Genomic DNA, 19,751 nt, shown 5'->3' on the forward strand with positions numbered 1-19,751 from the left:
TTTCTAGGGCACATGTCATGCCAAACATCACTCATGAAGTGTATATGTTTCAAAGATTTGGCATAGCAAATAAAGAGTCTTGCCTTCAAAAATTGACACCCAATATGAGAGAATGGGCTAGAGTGGAGATGACTATTGAGGCACGGTATTAGCATGGTGTTGCACCATGGTACAATACTCCAAGTGAATTGATATCACAGCTTGTGTGGAAGGTGATACCTACTCTACATGTTGGGTAATTACTGCTAAATTTTATTGTGGTTTCAATACAGTGTTTTGTATGCATTTATGTCCAAACAAAGAGCAAAACTAGATGCTCTTGGACTAAATGATGTTGAGAAGAAGAATAGACTTGGCAAGGCCACAAAGGTAGAAGAGGAACGGTGGAAAGGGGAAAATGGGAAAACCACCAGCACACAATCTGAATGCCTCTCTATAGCCCAGTGATTTCACAGCACCCCTATCCCCTATTTAACAGACACCGAGATACCCACTTTGCAAACAACCAATGCCCAAGCCCGTTCCCAACCAACCCTATTTGTATACACACGGTCGCAAAGAATACAATAAATTGTCTCGACCTATGATCCTTGATAGCACCATACACTCACATGTAAATAGACTCGATACTCACAGACACCCAAGATCATTGACATACTCAAACATTCCCACTAGCTATCATGCTGTTGGACGGATACACCGTGATGGACGTCAGCACAGCGAGAACTCACCTAACATGTAATGTTAGCTAAGGATGAATCTCGACCCACAGGCGCGTGGAAGCAAGCTTAAGGTGTCAACCTACACTCGACCGACTCCTAACTAATTCCTACAGAGGTCTCTACCAATTGTCAAGTCACAACCTTCAAGAGTGCATAAGAGGAAACTTCCTACAACGCTTTCTAGAGTCGAACACCCATCAAACAATCTCGAAACACCATAGAACTTGAAGGAGACCCTAATAACACCAATAGGTCATTTTCCCTAAGGTATATGAACCAAAATCCCAACCCAAAACACCTAGTACAGAAACACGTAGGATGTCTGGCCGAAATCTGCAGGTCTTCGTTTCCAAAATCTAAAGTGCCTAATGCGTAGTTCTACTCAATGTGAACGCGTAGATATGTTGCAATGCAAAATCGGACAACGTATGCTCACCCAAACACCCGATAAAGCTCGTAGAAGGAGCTCGCAAAACCGGACCGTACGTGCGCAATGTAGGTATCGGCGCGTAGCTCTTGTCGGGGACAACACGCTGCACTTCTCGGCACTCGGTTCAGACCACCAGAGCACACATAGCGTCAAGGTGAAGCTCACACACTCTCTCTCTCTCGTACTCAGTATGCTCACTCACAGACTTCAAAACTTGTTTTTAAAATGACAAAAGGTTTTTTATTAAGGTCAAAAAGTGGTATATATACCTTACAATTCCTCAAACCCTAATGTTCCAAAATCAACCATCTATTCAATCTAACTATCAAAACTAGGATACAATCTGGAAACTTCTGTAAGTCCCAATAATTACAAGGTGAAAAATCAGGTTTTCCTCAATGAATGAATACTCCCCCTCTCCTTGCTCATGTCGTCCCCGACATGGCCTTGACCTGCTGCTTCATCGTATCGTTTCCTGCATCTTTAGCCGTGATTCGTACCTGGCATGCAGGTTCAACATTTATGGTGAAGAAATCTGTATAGAATGCTTCTTCAAAAGCTTGGAGGTGATAGGATGGTAGAAACATTATCCTTTGATACAACGAATGTATCACCTCCTTGGAAGGCTGACCTGACAGATCACAAGCCCATCTGTATGTATCTTGGAAGAAAAAGATGTTGTCAGTCACCTGGCCTGGCTTGAAGGTCTCGAACACTGCTAAGATGGTTCTGCAGATTTTCCTCATCATAATGCATGTAACGTCAGGTGAGCCAGTGAACAACTTTATGGCCCTTGTTAGGGTTTTCACCATGTATTGTACACTTATTCTCTCACCTACCTTCAAGCCCGGCAGCTTGGGGTAGTTCAGCCAAGTGGGTTGGCTTCTTTGCAAAATTTCCTGTGCCTTCCACGTCCTAATCCTTGGTAGAAGACAGAAGTTGAGGTTGTCTCTAATATTTTTAGGTGCCTCTACCAAGTGGATTAGGTATTGTGGGTACTTTGTAAGCTAGGCCTTCCTCCACTTTGGCTAAGAATCCACAATAAGCTTGACCCCTTCTGGTTTTGAGGTATCTGCATTGTAGAGAGGTACAACTGGCTCTTCTCTGATCCGCTTGTTTATGGTAGCTGCCTCATATTTCAACAATGGATATGGGAGAGAGGGTTGAAGCCACTCGCACCTAAGGTTGCTGGCATCGATCTTCTGAATGGTCATAGATTTGAAGGCCCTCTGCTCCCACTCCAAGGCTTCCTTTGTGGTTTCTCTGAGCTCCACCTCTTTTGATTTACGCAATTTTTCTTCCTCTTCTTGTGTTAGATCCTGTGGCTCTTAAAAGGATCCTGCTAGGATTTCCTCTTGCATAGGCGTGTCCACAGGATCTGCCACATTTTCTAGGTCAATGCCCTCATTGGCGGTTGGCCCTGTGCTCTCTGCCTCTCCTCCTTGCTGGCCTTTCAACTCCTCAATTTGCCTGAGGAGTTTTTTCTTTTCCGTTTCAGCTTCTCTGCCCATATTCACGAGGAGGTCATTAAGTTCGGCGTTTATTCTTTCCGCCTCCTCGAGCGTTCTCTTCATGCTTTCCACTTCCTCTTGCAGGGCTTTTTGGCCCTCTTCCATTCTCGTTTGCATGACTATAGAACCTTCTGCCATCATCAATCTTTGATTTTTCTCTAGAGTCAGCTCTTTCTGAAGTTCTTGCATTTGCTCCTCATAGAGTTGACTCTCAGTCATGATTTGAGTCGAGCTAGTAGCTCTGACTCTAGCAGGTGATGCTCGCAGCCTCTAGATGGTCTGATCTTTGAACTTGAGTTGGTCTTTGAGCTCTAAGACCTCATCCTGGCTTGCTTCTTGATCTATCTATGCTCTTTTCTTGGCGTTCCTCATGGCTTCTACTTCTTTCGATTCTTCTGCCAGCTGTAGTGTCAGATTATCTCTTTGTGAGACCAGCGGGTAGACAGACATGCGAATAACCTCCCAACCATCCTATATATAGGCCCCTGGCCCTCTTCCATATATAGACCCCTTCACTGCATGTGTGTCTGGCACATTTCCCGGGCCGTGCCCATCTAGTCCTACCCTTGGCATGACATTACTCCCCCCTTGGAGAAGCGTTATCGTCCTCGAAAACACAAGTGGTGGTATCGTCATAAGAACACTAATGTTTTCCACCGTGGCATCCCTCATGGATCCAATGGTTCATTGAATCGGAACCCGGTTCATTGGGAGGTTCAATGAAATCAAGAGTAACATCTTGATTTTCTACATTGTTGTCCCTGTGCAACCATCTTGGTTAATCGACTCATAATCAAAAGAGCGTGAAGGCTCCATTTAGAACTCACTTGAGAATGCTAAACGAGTTATCACAACTAAGAGGTGTTTAAATGCATACCCAGGGTTCAGACTTTTTGAAGGTATTGGAATGTGCAATATAACCTCGGCTCATCTTTCCATGAAAGTACTATGCTGACCTACTCATCAGCAGCAACCAAGTCCTTGACTTGCTGTGGTTTCTTGCCAATAGTCAACCTCATCCAAACTGACGAGTAAGGTTGATAACTTGAGAATAACAGGCAGAGACTAAAACTAGTCGTAACATGCCTTTCATCATATGAAGCAAACTCCGAACCAGAAAGGTAACCGATCTAGTTCTTTCACTTCTTGCTAACGGATGCACTTAGCATATCCTTTAGCGTGGTTTACTAACATATGCACTTTGCATATCCTTTAGTACTAAATATAATGCTTGTAAGCTGCCCATCCTATGCGGGATGAATAGCAACAGTGAGAGTGAGGTGCTATCCCTCAACCACTTGCAGACAGTGGCCCACGACTGACGACAAACTATGACTCAATCTTTGAGTATCCAGCCATAAACTCGATATGGAATGGAGACAACCAACTAGGTTGAAAGCAGATTGGAATTTCAAGAAGCCAATCTGGAACACCCATACTCAACCATCACCTTGTAAGACAGGGTGTAAACTCATACTAAATCTGCAAGAGAGATTGCAGTAGCAGTGTAAAAAGTCGGACCCCAAACAATAATGTCCATGAATGTGCATGCTGCTCCAAATAAATGTGTGTTAAACCCTAGGGCCCATAACACCTAGTGTGCATGCATTTAACACAAACATATCCGAACCGCAATTCCATGACGAGACTTTGGACTATAACAGAATGTGACAACCCGCTCACACCTAGGTACCAACCATGAGACATTCTCATGTACATAGCATACTTAGCTATATGTAGAAACAACCCTCCGCTAAGGTGGTTTCATAGCACTTGTAATTGTAACAAGTTTGTCCTTAGTACCCGACAATTTCTAGCCACTAAAATTGCTCCTGATACTGTGTGCTCAAAATGGTCGTATCCATGGATGCGACCAGCACTTAGGGACTTCGTCGCGACACATTGTTAGATAGTTGGTGCCAGTGTCAGTCCCAGAGACTCATATTCTCCACATGTGGAATATGTCTCAAACAAGGATATCAAGAAAAGAGACATCCATCAAGTACGAGCTGGTACTTGTGTGTGGTGGTAACTACAAACACTCTGTGACAAGAGTGAGAGGGACCCTCATTATCATGCTCCACAGTCGTTAAACTAAACTCCTTGAGTTCCTAGACCATGTTGTATCCCATGTGACAACATGTGCCAAATCGAACCCTACACTAGGTTCGTAACAGCATAATGTATAGTGGACACTACGGTCCAAAATACTTTGTTGCAACATGCCCTTTTCATGGCTTTGAAACAGTCAAGCGTATTTATACGACTTGCACTGGAAACCGTGGGTGTTGCCTGCGTAATCTAACCCCTTTGGTTAACATCTACATAGTCAAACCCCTTGGTAAGACCCTGTGTAAAAACTGCTCAACTAGTAGGTAACGGTTATCAACATAGTCAACCGTATACATAATGATTGGAATCAACCAAAAAAATTTGAATTTGTCCACTACCGCATGGTAGATTGCGGAATTCTTTCCTTGAAAGGCTAACTGGAAGAGAGAAAACAATGATCCTCAATGCAGATCAAGTGTGATCCTTAATGCCTATGGGGTGATTTAACAGTCACCCGCCGGGTCGTACCCCAAACAATATGTCCATAGACACTCCGTGGTGCTATAGAGAGAGCAGGGAATCCACACAAGTGAACTGCCTAGATCTTATGGATAGCCATGTTGTCGGAACTCATTGCTGCATCTATATTAGCGGTTGTGAGTTGAAGATTATCAAAAACTCAACTTGAGTGTCGCACTGAAAACATGTAGTGCAAAAATGACACCCTAAATATCCGTAATGACAAGACTCTTTCTTGTCCATTGAAGTCGATGTGCACTTCCCTGGGTAGATCTGTTCAATCTTGAGAACAATCACCCAAAGAATCCCAATAGTTAGGTCTAACCCTTCGCCTAACAATGGCTCTTAGCCTGTGTGGCTCATAGCCCTTATGCAAATTAGTGTTCAATGGACGGACCGATGAAGACTAATTTGAGTAGCATCTTAGCAACGTGCTAGCTGAGAGTTAGAGCACCTTGGCTCAGGCTGACTCACGAGCAAAACATGTATCAAAAGCTTCTTAGAATATTTTCATTTTTCCCTTAAAGAAAGAGAGAACGAGAGAAGAAGAGCATGCTGGGCTGAGGAACTCTCCTTAAGTTTTTAGAGTGTGTTCCCAAGCTGTGTGCTTTGACGCATCTTATGCCTAACGTGCAACGTATCCTATAAGCATGCAACAAGTTTCTGCTATGAGTCTCTCATCGAGAGAGGTAACAGAAAAACACAAACAAGTCATAGACTGACCCATCTATCATGTATGTGGTTGTGACGACACCAGTGTGACTTAATCATAACACTTTGCCTGTGAATTAAGTCCAAGTTTTAGGTTCTTTTAAGGGTTGTTGGGTTTGACAGCAACCCAAAAACCATCCAGAACGTATCTTGTCCTTCACAAAGGATCCGGTGTTATAGCGGAAGCATGTTTCCTAAGGTGGTAGAATTGATTCTACCTAGCTAGCATGCCGTGCATACATAATCTTAGGCCCTTGGCAAAAGAGATTGCCTCAAACGTAAGAGCCCAAACCAAAAGTTCCTTGCACAACCTGCATTGGTAGTGGGACATCATACAACGATATCACCACACCTAAAATGGGAGCAAACTGCTGGTCATACCAGTTCCCCAAACTTGCGTGCCAATACACTTGATGCCAAAGCAATGGGCAGTAGCATGGCACGCAGGAGAAGCCTTGCTTCATGTCGAATTATCAAAGCACTGTGCTTTACACGACAACAACATGTTCCAAAGTAAACATGAAAACATGCAAAACAAACAAAGTTAAAATTTGGCTAACGTGGTTATCCTGCTGTAACCGGTTTTCTTGAACGCGTGATGGAGAAACACATTCTCATCAGGCTCGTAGCCGATTCTGTTGTGCGAGAGAGAGATGGCCTTTGTATCATATACACCTTTTGTGCATAGTGTGAAATAACAATGCAAGGAAATTGGTAAATCCTTCCCTAGTTTGTATGCTCTTAGCATATGCCAAATGTGGGGAGTCTCAATGCAAGATGCATGAATTGAAGCCGTGCTTCACATCTTTACTTATGAAATTCTTGAGAGCTCATAGCTACTGGATATTCATGCTGACAGATGTATGTCATATCAAAAGAAAGTCGACCTTGTCGATCATTCACAAACCATAGACCTTGTAGACTACTTGTAAATCTCATTAAGTAATCCTGTCGACGAATCTTAGTTACCGCCGATTTCAAGAAACGGGGGCAATTAGTCGGCCATGCCGACCATGTGTGCCGCTGTCGGCTGCCCTACTCATGCTGGGTTCTAGGAATGATAGTCTTGATCATTCATTACAATTCATACGAGAGTTGTCAAGAACTTTCTCAATAACTACTCTACCTCATGCTGTCAAGGGCCTTGCCCAATTTGCACCCAATGTGGAATCATGCGAGAATTTCCATGCTCTTACCTCCTAGGTTTGATTGCCATGGTTTGTGATAATCACCACATGTTGTGGTTGAACAATGTAGACATATGGAATCCTTGCTTGGCCGCACCCCTAAACTCAGAGGGGAAGAAAGAAAGGCTCTTGCTAGACATTCCTGAAATCGGCCATGCCGATCATCAATCCGGCCATGAAAAATAGCGGTGCATCCATGATGCAAAACAGCGGTGCAGCAAGATCAGTCTCCGGAGCCAACAAGCATATTGTAGTCGCCTTGAAATCGGCCATGCCGATCAGCGATGCAACCATGCAAAACAATTGTGTACGCATGAGTCGAAGTAGGCACCAGCTTTGCCGTTACATCAAAGATGAAGGTTGGAAACTCGATCTATATAAGTCTGCAAAAGAACCTCACATAGGGATTAAGAAAATCCTTGGAATGATGAAAAAAACCAACCTGATGAGCATGGTGTTTGTCCGTGTACGCGGCAAGCATATCCTCCTATTTTGATTCCCTTGCGAGAAACACCTTGAATGGCGCATACGCTTCTCTTGTCAAAAACCTCTTTGGTAACCGACGAAACCAGGAAATTTGGGTATCTCCATGAGCGGAATATCTGAATTTGCATGGCTCCTTGAGCAGTCTGTGTCCATGGCGAGGAGATTTGTCTAAGCAGCATAGGCTTTCGAGCTCTTTCATGGTCGAAAACCTCTTTGTTCCTCCCGTGGCGCCCCCTTGAGGCAAGACCACCATGCTCCCTTGATGTGTGCGACTATACGTCGAATGTCGGGGATGCAGGAAAAATCCGAGCCAAGAGCTTTTGAACCACCAAAGTTGGGTTTTCAGAAAATACAAAATTCAGAAAATATTACCAACAATGGCAATTGCTGCTCGGATTGAGGATGAGAGCAGTAGAAAAACGGTTTTCCCCGACCAAAACAAGGGGGAAACAATCTCTTGTAAGGACCAGATAGGTGTGGGTGGCCACCTTAGGTTTCCCTATAAAAAAAAAAAAACAAATTCTGTGTGTCGCATACTGTCGAATGACCTGCGCGAGCAAGGTGATGCTTACAACTCACCATGGCACACAATTTGGAGGCTGGCATAGTGACGTAAAAGCACTGGCATGGCAGTGCACTCCCAATGAGCCACACATCCCTCAATTTGATGCAGTTCGAAATCGTGAGCTTCCCCGACTGGGGGTCCCTGCACATGCCGACTTTGGCCTTCTTTCCCGACTAAATCCTGCACGTCCTCGACCTATTTCTTCTTTGATTGCCTTTGCATGCCTTCACGAAAGAGACTTCATGCAGCCCTCCGTGCCTTCTTCCCTCCTTAAAGCGAGAGATAGAGAGATCAGGAGAGAGAAAGACAGAGGAAGGATCGTCGTGCATACCTCCGCCATAGCTCCCCTGCTTCTCCAAGATCATATAGAAATGCTGAGACTTGCTCGTCAAAATGTTCGACAAGCAGAGGATCGGTATAAGAAGTATGCTGATGAGAAACGTCGGCAAGTTACCTTCACGGAAGGGGAAGAGGTATTTTTGCGTATGCCAGAGCATTCAGAAAGTCTGAAGACTGTACCTACACCCAAATTATCTCCACGCTATTGTGGGCCATTCAAGATACTCAAGCGAGTTGGTGATAGGGCCTATAAACTTGAGTTACCTGCGCACTCTCGTGTCCATCCGGTATTTCATGTAATTCGTTTACGTAGACGCTTTCATAGGGACGACAATGTTATCAGCCAGCAGATATTGGTTGATTTCACTGAACCTCCCATTCAACCGCATGAACCTGAATGCATTTTAGATTTTCATGAACTCCGTACTCGTCATCATGTACGTAGTCAAGCTTTAGTCAAGTGGAAAGATCGCCCTGAAGAGGGTGCCACTTGGAAAAACATTAGTGTTCTTAAGAAGAAATTCCCCATGCACCCACGGTAATCTATGGTAATCTACACACATGCGCATACTACCGTCCTTTTTCTTCACCAAGAGAATGGAAGAGGCCCATGGTGAAGAACTTGGTTGAATAAACCCTCTACTAAGATAGTCATCAAGTTGACGTTCCACCTCAGCAGCCTCAAAATGACTCATTCTATAAGGCGGTTTACTCACTGGCTTACTGCCTGCAACCACGTCTATGCCATGTTGCACAGAACGTGTCGGCGGTAGCCCTGGTGGTAAATCATCTGGGAAAACATCCTTGAATTCCCTTAAAAGTTCCTTTAATTCATTAGCAACATTTGCTTTTTTTGAATTAGTAGGCATAGCTGGAAGAGGAGGGAGAGAAGAATGCGGCGTTGAGGAAGTTTTATTCAAAACATTATCAACATTAAAAACATCATCCACATTGGAAATAAAATGGCACAGTGAGTAACACAAAAAGAGTTCTTCTATTGCATCATCAGAAGCGAGATTCATAGGCTCAGCTGTACAAATAAGTGGTGAGGAAGGTACATCCTTCTCCCCCAACAGCAGCACGTGCACACCATTGGATTCGAACATTATACTATTATGCTCATAGCTACTTCTAAGTGATGATCCTAAACTATGCAACCATTCATGACTAAGTACCACATCTGCCCTCTCCATATTCATGAATTGGAAATCCAAAGAGGTACAGTATCCTTGAATTTCTAGAGGTACATCTTTAACCTGAGTTTCCCATATCTCACCATCATGGCCATTAATCATTGCTACCTTGTAGAGATGAGAACTCGGGGTTTGGGGAAATTTGAGTCGTTTCACCAATTTATAATTGATGAAATTGTGCGACGCACCATCGTCTACCAAGATACGCACCCTATGCCCTTGGATAGAGCCATGCATACGCACCAACTCATGTGGTCCGAAAGTCTGCTGCCACATGGAGGCTGTGATACAACACTCATGCACCACCTCGGTGTGTGTTACCTCCACATTAGCAAACTGGGAAGAGGATTCAAGAGGTAAAAGCTGCACCATGTGCACTGATTTTTCCTTCCCCTTGTCTTGAGCAGCAGATTTCCCCTTGGGACAATCCTTTTTGCTATGTCCGGTTCCCAAACTTTTAAAGCATAACTTTTCTTTTTTGGCTTTCTCAAACTCTTCCGTTGAGAGAGGACCTCTAGACCCCTTGGGATTTTTGGAGGTCTCTGATGCAGCAGATACAAATTTTCTTTTATGATGCACATGCTGTGGACGTGTTGAAATAGGTGTAGTGCCATGCACATGCGAGCTATGCAATGCCCGATCATCGGGATCATCATGGATGTGAGCTTGCACTATTTCGTCCTCAAGTGTTTGTGGATCCTAGGTTTTAACGTGCTTCTTAAGCTTGGGATTTAACCCACAGATGAACCCACGTACCTGCTAAAAGGTGTCCATCCCTTCCAGCTTGAGGATCACATCCCGATAATGGGAAATATATTCCAATAATGTTTTATGCTGGCGCATAGAAAACTTGTCCCAAGCGGTCCAATTTCTATCCTTCTCATAGTAGGTAGAAATTCCTTCCTGAAGACAGTCTCAAAAGCTGTGCCCAAGTTTGTGGTAGGATGCCCTTCTCTTGAGAGACATCCACCATTTGTAGGCCTTGCCGTCCAAAATCAGACTTGTCTGCAGCGCCTTGGCTGCATCCGGGGTACGTCGAAGGTCATGAATACCATCCCACTTACTGAGAAAAATATTCGCGGTGTCCTTGTTTCGCTCACGCTCTTCTCCCAGAAAAATTGGTGGCTTTGTATTTTCAACAAATCATCCACCTCTTTTTGGGTCAGAGAGTGAAGCGGTCCCCTGGCCTGGTGTGGAGCCGTGCTCCTAGTTTTGCTGACTAGCAGGGCTCATGGCCTGCTGCCGCATATGCAACTTAATCAAATCGGATAATGCTGTGACATTCTGATTTAATTGTGCAAAATTCGTTTCAAGCACAATCATGCATGTTTGCAATGCACGGAAATCTTGCATGTCCAGCAACTCATACGCATCGTCTGTCGCCGTCGTGGCATGATTACCCTTCGTGAGAGGAACCGTCCACGTGGCATCGGTAGACGAAATGGGTGCGGACTTCTCGAAATCAAATGCATGATGCATATCTATGTCCGAATCCATGTTGTGGACGTACTGTGCGAGAAAAGAAAGGAGAATACCTGAATTCCAACGAGCTCATAGCAGGTTGTGATAATTAACCGTATAATTAAGCCTTTGATGGGAAAGAACGCTGAATTCGAAAGCGAACTTCAATCCAAAACAAAGAGTAGCTTGAAAATAAGGAGCAAATCTGCAGTCGATGATTCACTCGAAATCACGGAGAAAATTTGAGGTGCCAATAACCTGGTTTGCAGCGTATGCAATACACCAGGGAAACTTGAAACTTTTGAATGAAGTTTTCTGCCGACGAGGATATGAAACATATGAATTAATTGGCAGGCGCGTCTGATGCGGCTTGCATCGTATGCAACCGCCAAATCTATTGAAACTGGGTGACCAAATTGCGATTGGTCGAAACTGGAAAAGCCGAGGCTCAGCAAATTGGAACTGCTGAATGTGCAGTAATTACAACCAATAGCAATTGTTGGCGGCTATGGAGTTGAGGAGAAGAGCAAAGGAAGGAATATGAAGTGCTTTGGCCAACTCTATGTGGGCACCACAGTTAACCAAGGCCACTAGGGTTGACTCTTTGAGAGAGAAAAAAAAAATTTGACGAATTTTATTCTCTGCAGACAGAGCCGAACTGCGCCATGATGAAGGAGATCATAACTTGAAATTCGACCGGATTCTGAGGGCGCCACAGTGACGAAAAATGCTGAGCTTGCCCTTGCGCTCCAACTGAGCCTAACTTTGCTCGGTTTGATGCAGGTCGAAAACACCTTCTTCCCCGACGAGGGGTTGCTGCACACGCGCGGGCTTTGGCTTCCTCTTCCTCATCACTTTGAGGTTGCATGTAACATGCATCCAAAAACAAAATGTGCCCTCAGTTATAAGTTTAGCTCTGATACCAATCTCAGACCAATGGACTTCCACATCCCGGTCCATCCGCCCAACCTCCCTTTAATAGGATCCTAGCCACTTTCGGACCGCAACATCTTGATTTTCTACATTGTTGTCCCTGTGCAACCATCTTGGTTAACTGACTCATAATCAAAAGAGCGTGAAGGCTCCATTTAGAACTCACTTGAGAATTCTAAACGAGTTATCACAACTAAGAGGTGTTTAAATTCATACCAGGGTTCAGACTTTCTGAAGGTACTAGAATGTGCAATATAACCTCGGCTCATCTTTCCATGAAAGTACTATGTTGACCTACTCATCAGCAGCAACCAAGTCCTTGACTTGCTGTGGTTTCTTGGCAATAGTCAACCTCATCCAAACTGATGAGTACGGTTGATAACCTAGTGTGCATGCATTTAACACAAACATATCCGAACCGCAATTCCCTGACGAGACTTTGGACCATAACAGAATGTGACAACCCGGTCACACCTAGGTACCAACCATGAGACATTCTCATGTACATAGCATACTTAGCTATATGTAGAAACAACACTCCGCTAAGGTGGTTTCATAGCACTTGTAATCGTAACAAGTTTGTACTTAGTACCCGACAATTTATGGCCACTGAAATTGCTCCTGATACTGTGTGCTCAAAATGGTCATATCCATGGATGCGACCAACACCTAGGGACTTCGTCGCGACACATTGTTAGATAGTTGGTGCCAGTGTCAGTCCCAGAGACTCATATTCTCCACATGTGGAATATGTCTCAAACAAGGATATCAAGAAAAGAGACATCCATCAAGTACGAGCTGGTACTTGTGTGTGGAGGTAACTACAAACACTCTGCGACAAGAGTGAGAGGGACCCTCATTATCATGCTCCACAGTCGCTAAACTGAACTCCTTGAGTTCCTAGACCATGTTGTATCCCATGTGACAACATGTGCCAAATCGAACCCTACACTAGGTTCGTAACAGTATAATGTATAGTGGACACTACGGTCCAAAATACTTTGTTGCAACATGCCCTTTTCATGGCTTTGAAATAGTCATTGACAAGCGTATTTATACGAATTGCACTGGAAACCATGGGTGTTGCCTGCGTAATCCAACCCCTTTTGTTAATATCTACGTAGTCAAACCCCTTGGTAAGACCCTGTGTAGAAACTGCTCAACTAGTAGGTAACGGTTATCAACATAGTCAACCGTATACATAATGATTGGAATCAACCCAAAAAAATTGAATTTGTCCACTATCGCATGGTAGATTGCGGAATTCTTTCCTTGAAAGTCTAACTGGAAGAGATCAAACAATGATCCTCAATGCAGATCAAGTGTGATCCTTAATGCCTATGGGGTAATTTAACAGTCACCCGCCGGGTCGTAACCCAAACAATATGTCCTTAGACACTCCGTGGTGCTATAGAGAGAGCAGTGAATCCACACAAGTGAACTGCATAGATCTTATGAATAACCATGCTGTCGGAACTGATCGGTGCATCTATATCAGCAGCTATGAGTTGAAGATTATCAAAAACTCAACTTGAGTGTCGCATTGAAAACATGTAGTGCAAAAATGACACCCTAAATATCCGTAATGACAAGACTCTTTCTTGTCCATTGAAGTCGATGTGCACTTCCCTGGGTAGATCTGCTCAATCTTGAGAACAATCACCCAAAGAATCCCAATAGTTAGGTCTAACCCTTGGCCTAACAATGGCTCTTAGCCTGTGTGGCTCATAGCCCTTATGCAAATTAGTGTTCAATGGACGGACCGATGAAGACTAATTTGAGTAGCATCTTAGCAATGTGCTAGCTGAGAGTTAGAGAACCTTGGCTCAGGCTGACTCACGACCAAAACATGTATGAAAAGCTTCTTAGAAGATTTTCATTTTTCCCTTAAAGAAAGAGAGAACGAGAGAAGAAGAGCATGTTGGGCTGAGGAACTCTCCTTAAGTTTTTAGAGTGTGCGCCCAAGATGTGTGCTCTGACGCATCTTATGCCTAACGTGCAACGTATCCTATAAGCATGCAACAAGTTTCTGCTATGAGTCTCTCATCGAGAGAGGTAACAGAAAAACAAAAACAAGTCATAGACTGACCCATCTATCGTGTTTTAGGTTCTTTTAAGGGTTGTTGGGTTTGACAACAACCCAAAAACCATCCAGAACGTATCTTGTCCTTGACAAAGGATCTGGTGTTATAGCGAAAGCATGTTTCCTGAGGTGGTTTAATGATTCTACCTAGCTAGCATGCCGTGCTACTAATCTTAGGCCCTTGGAAAAAGTGATGCCCTCAAACGTAAGAGCCCAAACCAGAAGTGCATTGCACAACCTGCATTGGTAGTGGGACATCATACCGCGATATCACCACACCTAAAATGGGAGCAAACTGCTGGTCATATCAGTTCCCCAAACTTGCCTGCCAATACCCTTGATGCCAAAGCAATGGGCAGTAGCATGGCACGCAGGAGAAGCCTTGCTTCATGTCGAATTATCAAAGCACTGTGCTTTACACGACAAACAACATGTTCCAAAGTAAACATGAAAACATGCAAAACAAACAAAGTTAAAATTTGGCTAACCTAGTTATCCTGCTGTAACCGGTTTTCTTTAACGCGTGATGGAGAAACACATTCCCATCAGGCTCGTAGCCGATTCTACTCTGCGAGAGAGAGATGGCGTGTGTATCGTATACACCTTTTGTGCATAGAATGAAATAACAATGCAAGGAAATTGGTAAATCCTTCCCTAGTTTGTATGCTCTTAGCATATGCCAAATGTGGGGAGTCTCAATGCAAGATGCATAAACTGAAGCCGTGCTTCACGTCTTTACTTATGAAATTCTTGAGAGCTCATAGCTACTGGATATTCATGCTGACAGATGTATGTCATATCAAAAGAAAGTCGACCTTGTTGATCATTCACAAACCATAGACCTTGTCTACTTGTAAATCTCATTAAGTACTCCTGTCGACTAATCTTACTTACCGCCGATTTCAAGAAACGAGGGCAATTAGTCGGCCATGCCGACCATGTGTGCCGCTGTCGGCTGCCCTACTCATGCTGGGTTATAGGAATGATAGTCCTGATCATTGATTTCATTGCATATGAGAGTTATCAAGCACTTGCTCAATAACTACTCTACTTCATGGTGTCAAGGGCCTTGCCCAATTTGCACCCAATGTGGAATCGTACGAGAATTTCCATGCTCTTACCTCCTAGGTTTGATTGCCATGGTTCGTGATAATCACCACATGGTGCGGTTGAATGATGTAGACGTATGGAAGCCTTGCTTCGCCGCACCCCTAAACTCAGAGGGGAAGCAAGAAAGGCTCTTGCCAGACATTCCTGAAATTGGCCATGCCAATCATGAATCCGGCCATGCAAAACAGCGGTGCATCAAGATCTGTCTCTGGAGCCAATAAGAATATTGTTGTCGCCTTGAAATCGGCCATGCCAATCAGCAATGGAACCATGCAAAACAATTGTGTACGCATGAGTCGAAGTAGGCACCGGCCTTGCCGTTACATCAAGGATGAAGCTTGGAAACTCGATCTATATAAGTCTGCAAAAGAACCTCACATAGAGATTAAGAAAATCCTTGGAATGACAAAAAAAACCAACCTGATGATCATGGCGTTCGTCCGTGTACTCGGCAAGCATATCTTGCTATGTTGATTCCCTTGCGAGAAACACCTTGAATGCCGCATACGCTTCTCTTGTCGAAAACCTCTTTGGTAACCGACGAAACCCGGAAATTGGGGTATCTCCATGAGCGGAATATCGGAATTTGCATGGCTCCTTGAGCACTCTGTGTCCATGGCCGGGAGATTTGTCTAAGCAGCATAGGCTTTCGAGCTCTTTCATGGTCGAAAACCTCTTTGTTCCTCCCGTGGCGCCCCCTTGAGGCAAGACCACCATGCTCCCTTGATGAGTGCGGCTATGCGTCGAATGTCGAGGACGCAGGAAAAATCCGAGCCAAGAGCTTTTGAACCACCAAAGTCGGGTTTTCAGAAAATACAAAATTCAGAAAATATTACCAACAATGGCAATTCCTGCTCGGATTGAGGATGAGAGCAGTAGCAAAACGGTTTTCCCCGACCAAAACAAGGGGGAAACAATCTCTTGTAAGGGTCGGATAGGTGTGGGTGGCCACATTAGGTTTCCCTAAAAAAAAAAAAAAAAACGAATTCTGTGTGTCGCAGTACTGTCGGACGACCTGCGCGAGCAAGGTGATGCTTGCAACTCACCATGGCGCACAATTTGGAGGCCGGCGTAGTGACGTAAAAGCCCTGGCATGGTAGGGCACTCCCAACGAGCCACACATCCCTCGATTTAATGCAGTTCAAAATCCTGAGCTTCCCCGACTTGGGGTCCCTGCACACACCGACTTCGGCCTTCTTCCCCGACTAAATCCTGCACGTCCTCGACCTTGTTCTTCTTTGCATGCCTTTGCATGCCTTCACGAAAGAGACTTCATGCAGCCCTCCATGCCTTCTTCCCTCCTTAAAGCGAGAGATAGAGAGATCGGGAGAGAGAAAGAGAGAGAGGAAGGATCGTCGTGCATACCTCCGCCATAGCTCTCCTGCTTCTCCCCCATAGCATGCTCTTCTTCTCTCTCGCTCTCTCTCTTTAAGGGAATCATGAAAATATTCTACGAAGGTTTTGATACGTGTTTTGCTCGTGAGTCAGCCTGAGCCAAGGTGCTCTAACTCTCAGCTAGCACGTGGCTAAGATGCTACTCAAATTAGTCTTCATCGGTTCTTCGAACACTAATTTGCACAAGGGCTATGAGCCACACAGGCTAAGAGCCATTGTCAAGCCAAGGGTAAGACCCAACTATTGGCATTATTTGGGTGATTGTTTTCAAGAGTGAACAGGTCTACCCAGGGAAGTATACATCGACCTTAAGGGACAAGCAAGGGTCTTGTCATTCAGGATGTTTACAGTGTAATTTTTGCACTACATGTTTTCAGTGCGACACTCAACTTGAGACAGTATGGATGTAGCAATCAGTTGAGACAGTATGGATGTCGACAAGAGCTAGGTAGTTCACTTCTGTGGATTTCTTGCTCTCTCTATAGCACTACAGAGTGTCTATGGACATCTTGTTTGGGGTACGACCTGGAGGGTGCCTTCTAAATCACCCCATAGGCATTGAGGATCACAGTTTGATCTCTCACAGTTAAAATTTCAAGGAAAGAATTCCGCAATCTACCACACGGTAGCGATTGAATTCAACTTTTCAAGTTGATTCCAATCATTATGTACACGGTTAACTATGTTGGTTACCGTTGCCTGCTAGTTGAGCAGTTTCTACAGAGGGTCTTACCAAGGGGTTTGACTACGTAGATGTTAACAAAAGGGGTTGGATTGCATAGGCAACACCCACGGTTTCTAGTGCAAGTCGTATAAATACGCTTGAATGTTTCAAAGCCATGCCAAGGGCATGTTGGAACAGAGTATTTTGGACCGTAGCGTCCACTATACCTTATGCTGTTACGAACCTAGTTGTAGGGTTCGATTTGGCACATGTTGTCACATCGGATACAACATGGTCTAGGAACTCAAGGAGTTCAGTTTAGCCCGTGTGGAGCATGATAATGAGGGTCCCTCTCACTCTTGTCACGGAGTGTTTGCAGTTACCTCCACACACATGTACCAGCTCGTACTTGATGGATGTCGCTTTTCTTGATATCCTTGTTTGAGACATATTCCACATGTGGAGAATATGAGTCTCTTGGACTGACACTGGCACCAACTTTTTACCAATGTGTCGCGACAAAGTCCCTAGGTGCTGGGTGTATCCATTGGTTTGACCATTTTATGCCCACAGTATTAGGAGCAATTTCAGTGGCCAGAAATTGTCGGATACTAAGTACAAACTTGTTACGATTACAAGTGCTGTGAAACCACCTTCACGGAGGGTCGTTTCTACATATAGCTAAGTATGCTATGTACGTGAGAATGTCTCATGGTTGGTACCTAGGTGTAACTAGGTTGTCACATTCAGTTATGGTCCAACTTTTGTTGCAAAATATGCTATATTCATGAGAATGTCTCATGGTTGGTGCCTAGGTGTGATTGGGTTGTCACATTCTCTTATGGTCGAAATTTGTGCAAGACTTTCACGTACGAACCGTGGAATGTCTCATCATGGAATTGTGGTTCGGATATGTTTGTGTTAAATGCATGCACACTAGGTGTTATGGGCCCTAGTGTTTAACACAAATTTATTCGGAGCCGCATGAAAATTCATGGACATTCTTGTTTCTGCAATTTTTTGCACTGCTAGTGCAATCTCTCGTGCAGATTTAGTATGAGTTTACACCCTGCCGTACAAGGTGATGGCTGAGTATCGGTGTTCGTGATTGGCTGCTTGAAACTCCAATCTGCTTTCAACCTTGTTGGTTGTCTACATTCCATATTGAGTATATGGCTGGATACTCAATGATTGCATCATAGTTTGTCGTCAATCGAGGGCGACTGTCTGTAAGTGGTTGGGGGAAAGCACCTCACTGTTACTGTTGCTATTCATCCCGCATAGGATGGGCAGCTTACAAGCATTCTATTTAGTACTAAAGGATATGCACAGTGCATACGTTAGTAAAGCACGCTAAGGGATATGCTAAGTGCATACGTTAGCAAGAAGTGAAACAACTAGATCGGGTACCTTTCTGGTTTGGAGTTTGCTTCATATGATGAAAGGCATGTTACGGCTAGTTCTAGTCTCTACCTGTTATTCTCAAGTTATCAACCTTAATCATCAGTTTGGATGAGGTTGACTATTGGCAAGAAACCACCGCAAGTCAAGGACTTGGTTGCTGCTGATGAGTATGTCAGCATAGTACTTTCATGGAAAGATGAGCCGAGGTTATAGTGCACATTCCAGTACCTTCAGAAAGTCTGAACCCTGGGTATGCATTTAAACACCTCTTAGTTGTGATAACTCGTTTAGAATTCTCAAGTAAGTTCTAAATGGAGCCTTCACGCTCTTTTGATTATGAGTTGGCTAACCAAGATGGTTGCACAGGGACAACAATGTAGAAAATCAAGATGTTGGGGTCCGAAAGTGGCTAGGAGCCTATTAAAGGGAGGTTGGGCGGATGGACCGGGACCTGGCAGTCCATTGGTCTGAGATTGGTATCAGAGCTAAACTTAGAACTGAAGGCACGTTCTATTTTTGGATGCATGTTACATGCAACCTCAAAGTGAGGAGGAAGAGGAAGCCGAAGCCCGCGCGTGTGCAGCAACCCCTCGTCGGGGAAAAAGATGTTTTCGACCTGCATCAAACCGAGCAAAGTTAGGCTCAGTTGGAGTGCAAGGGAAAGCTGAGCATTTTCCGTCACTGTGGCGCCCTCAGAATCGGGTCAAATTTCAAGTTATGATCTCCTTCGTCATGGCACAGTTCGGCTCTGTGTGAAGAGAATAAAATTCGTCAAATTATCATAGTAAGAATCATCTAATTATTTTTGCTCAGTTTGAGGCTTGGCCTCTTCTTTTGGCTCAGGATTTTGTCTTTGCTCTTGCTCTTCTGCTTGCCTTTCTTCTTGTTTGTCCTCGGCCTCCTTATCTTCTTGTGGAGGGCTTCTAGGAGGTAGTGAAGGCGGTGGTGATGGCTGTGGGCTGGGTTTAGGGCTGGCTGGTAAAGAT

The sequence above is a fragment of the Adiantum capillus-veneris genome, chromosome 6 (assembly GCF_014529385.1).
Source record: "Adiantum capillus-veneris isolate H3 chromosome 6, ASM1452938v2, whole genome shotgun sequence".
NCBI lineage: Eukaryota > Viridiplantae > Streptophyta > Polypodiopsida > Polypodiales > Pteridaceae > Adiantum > Adiantum capillus-veneris.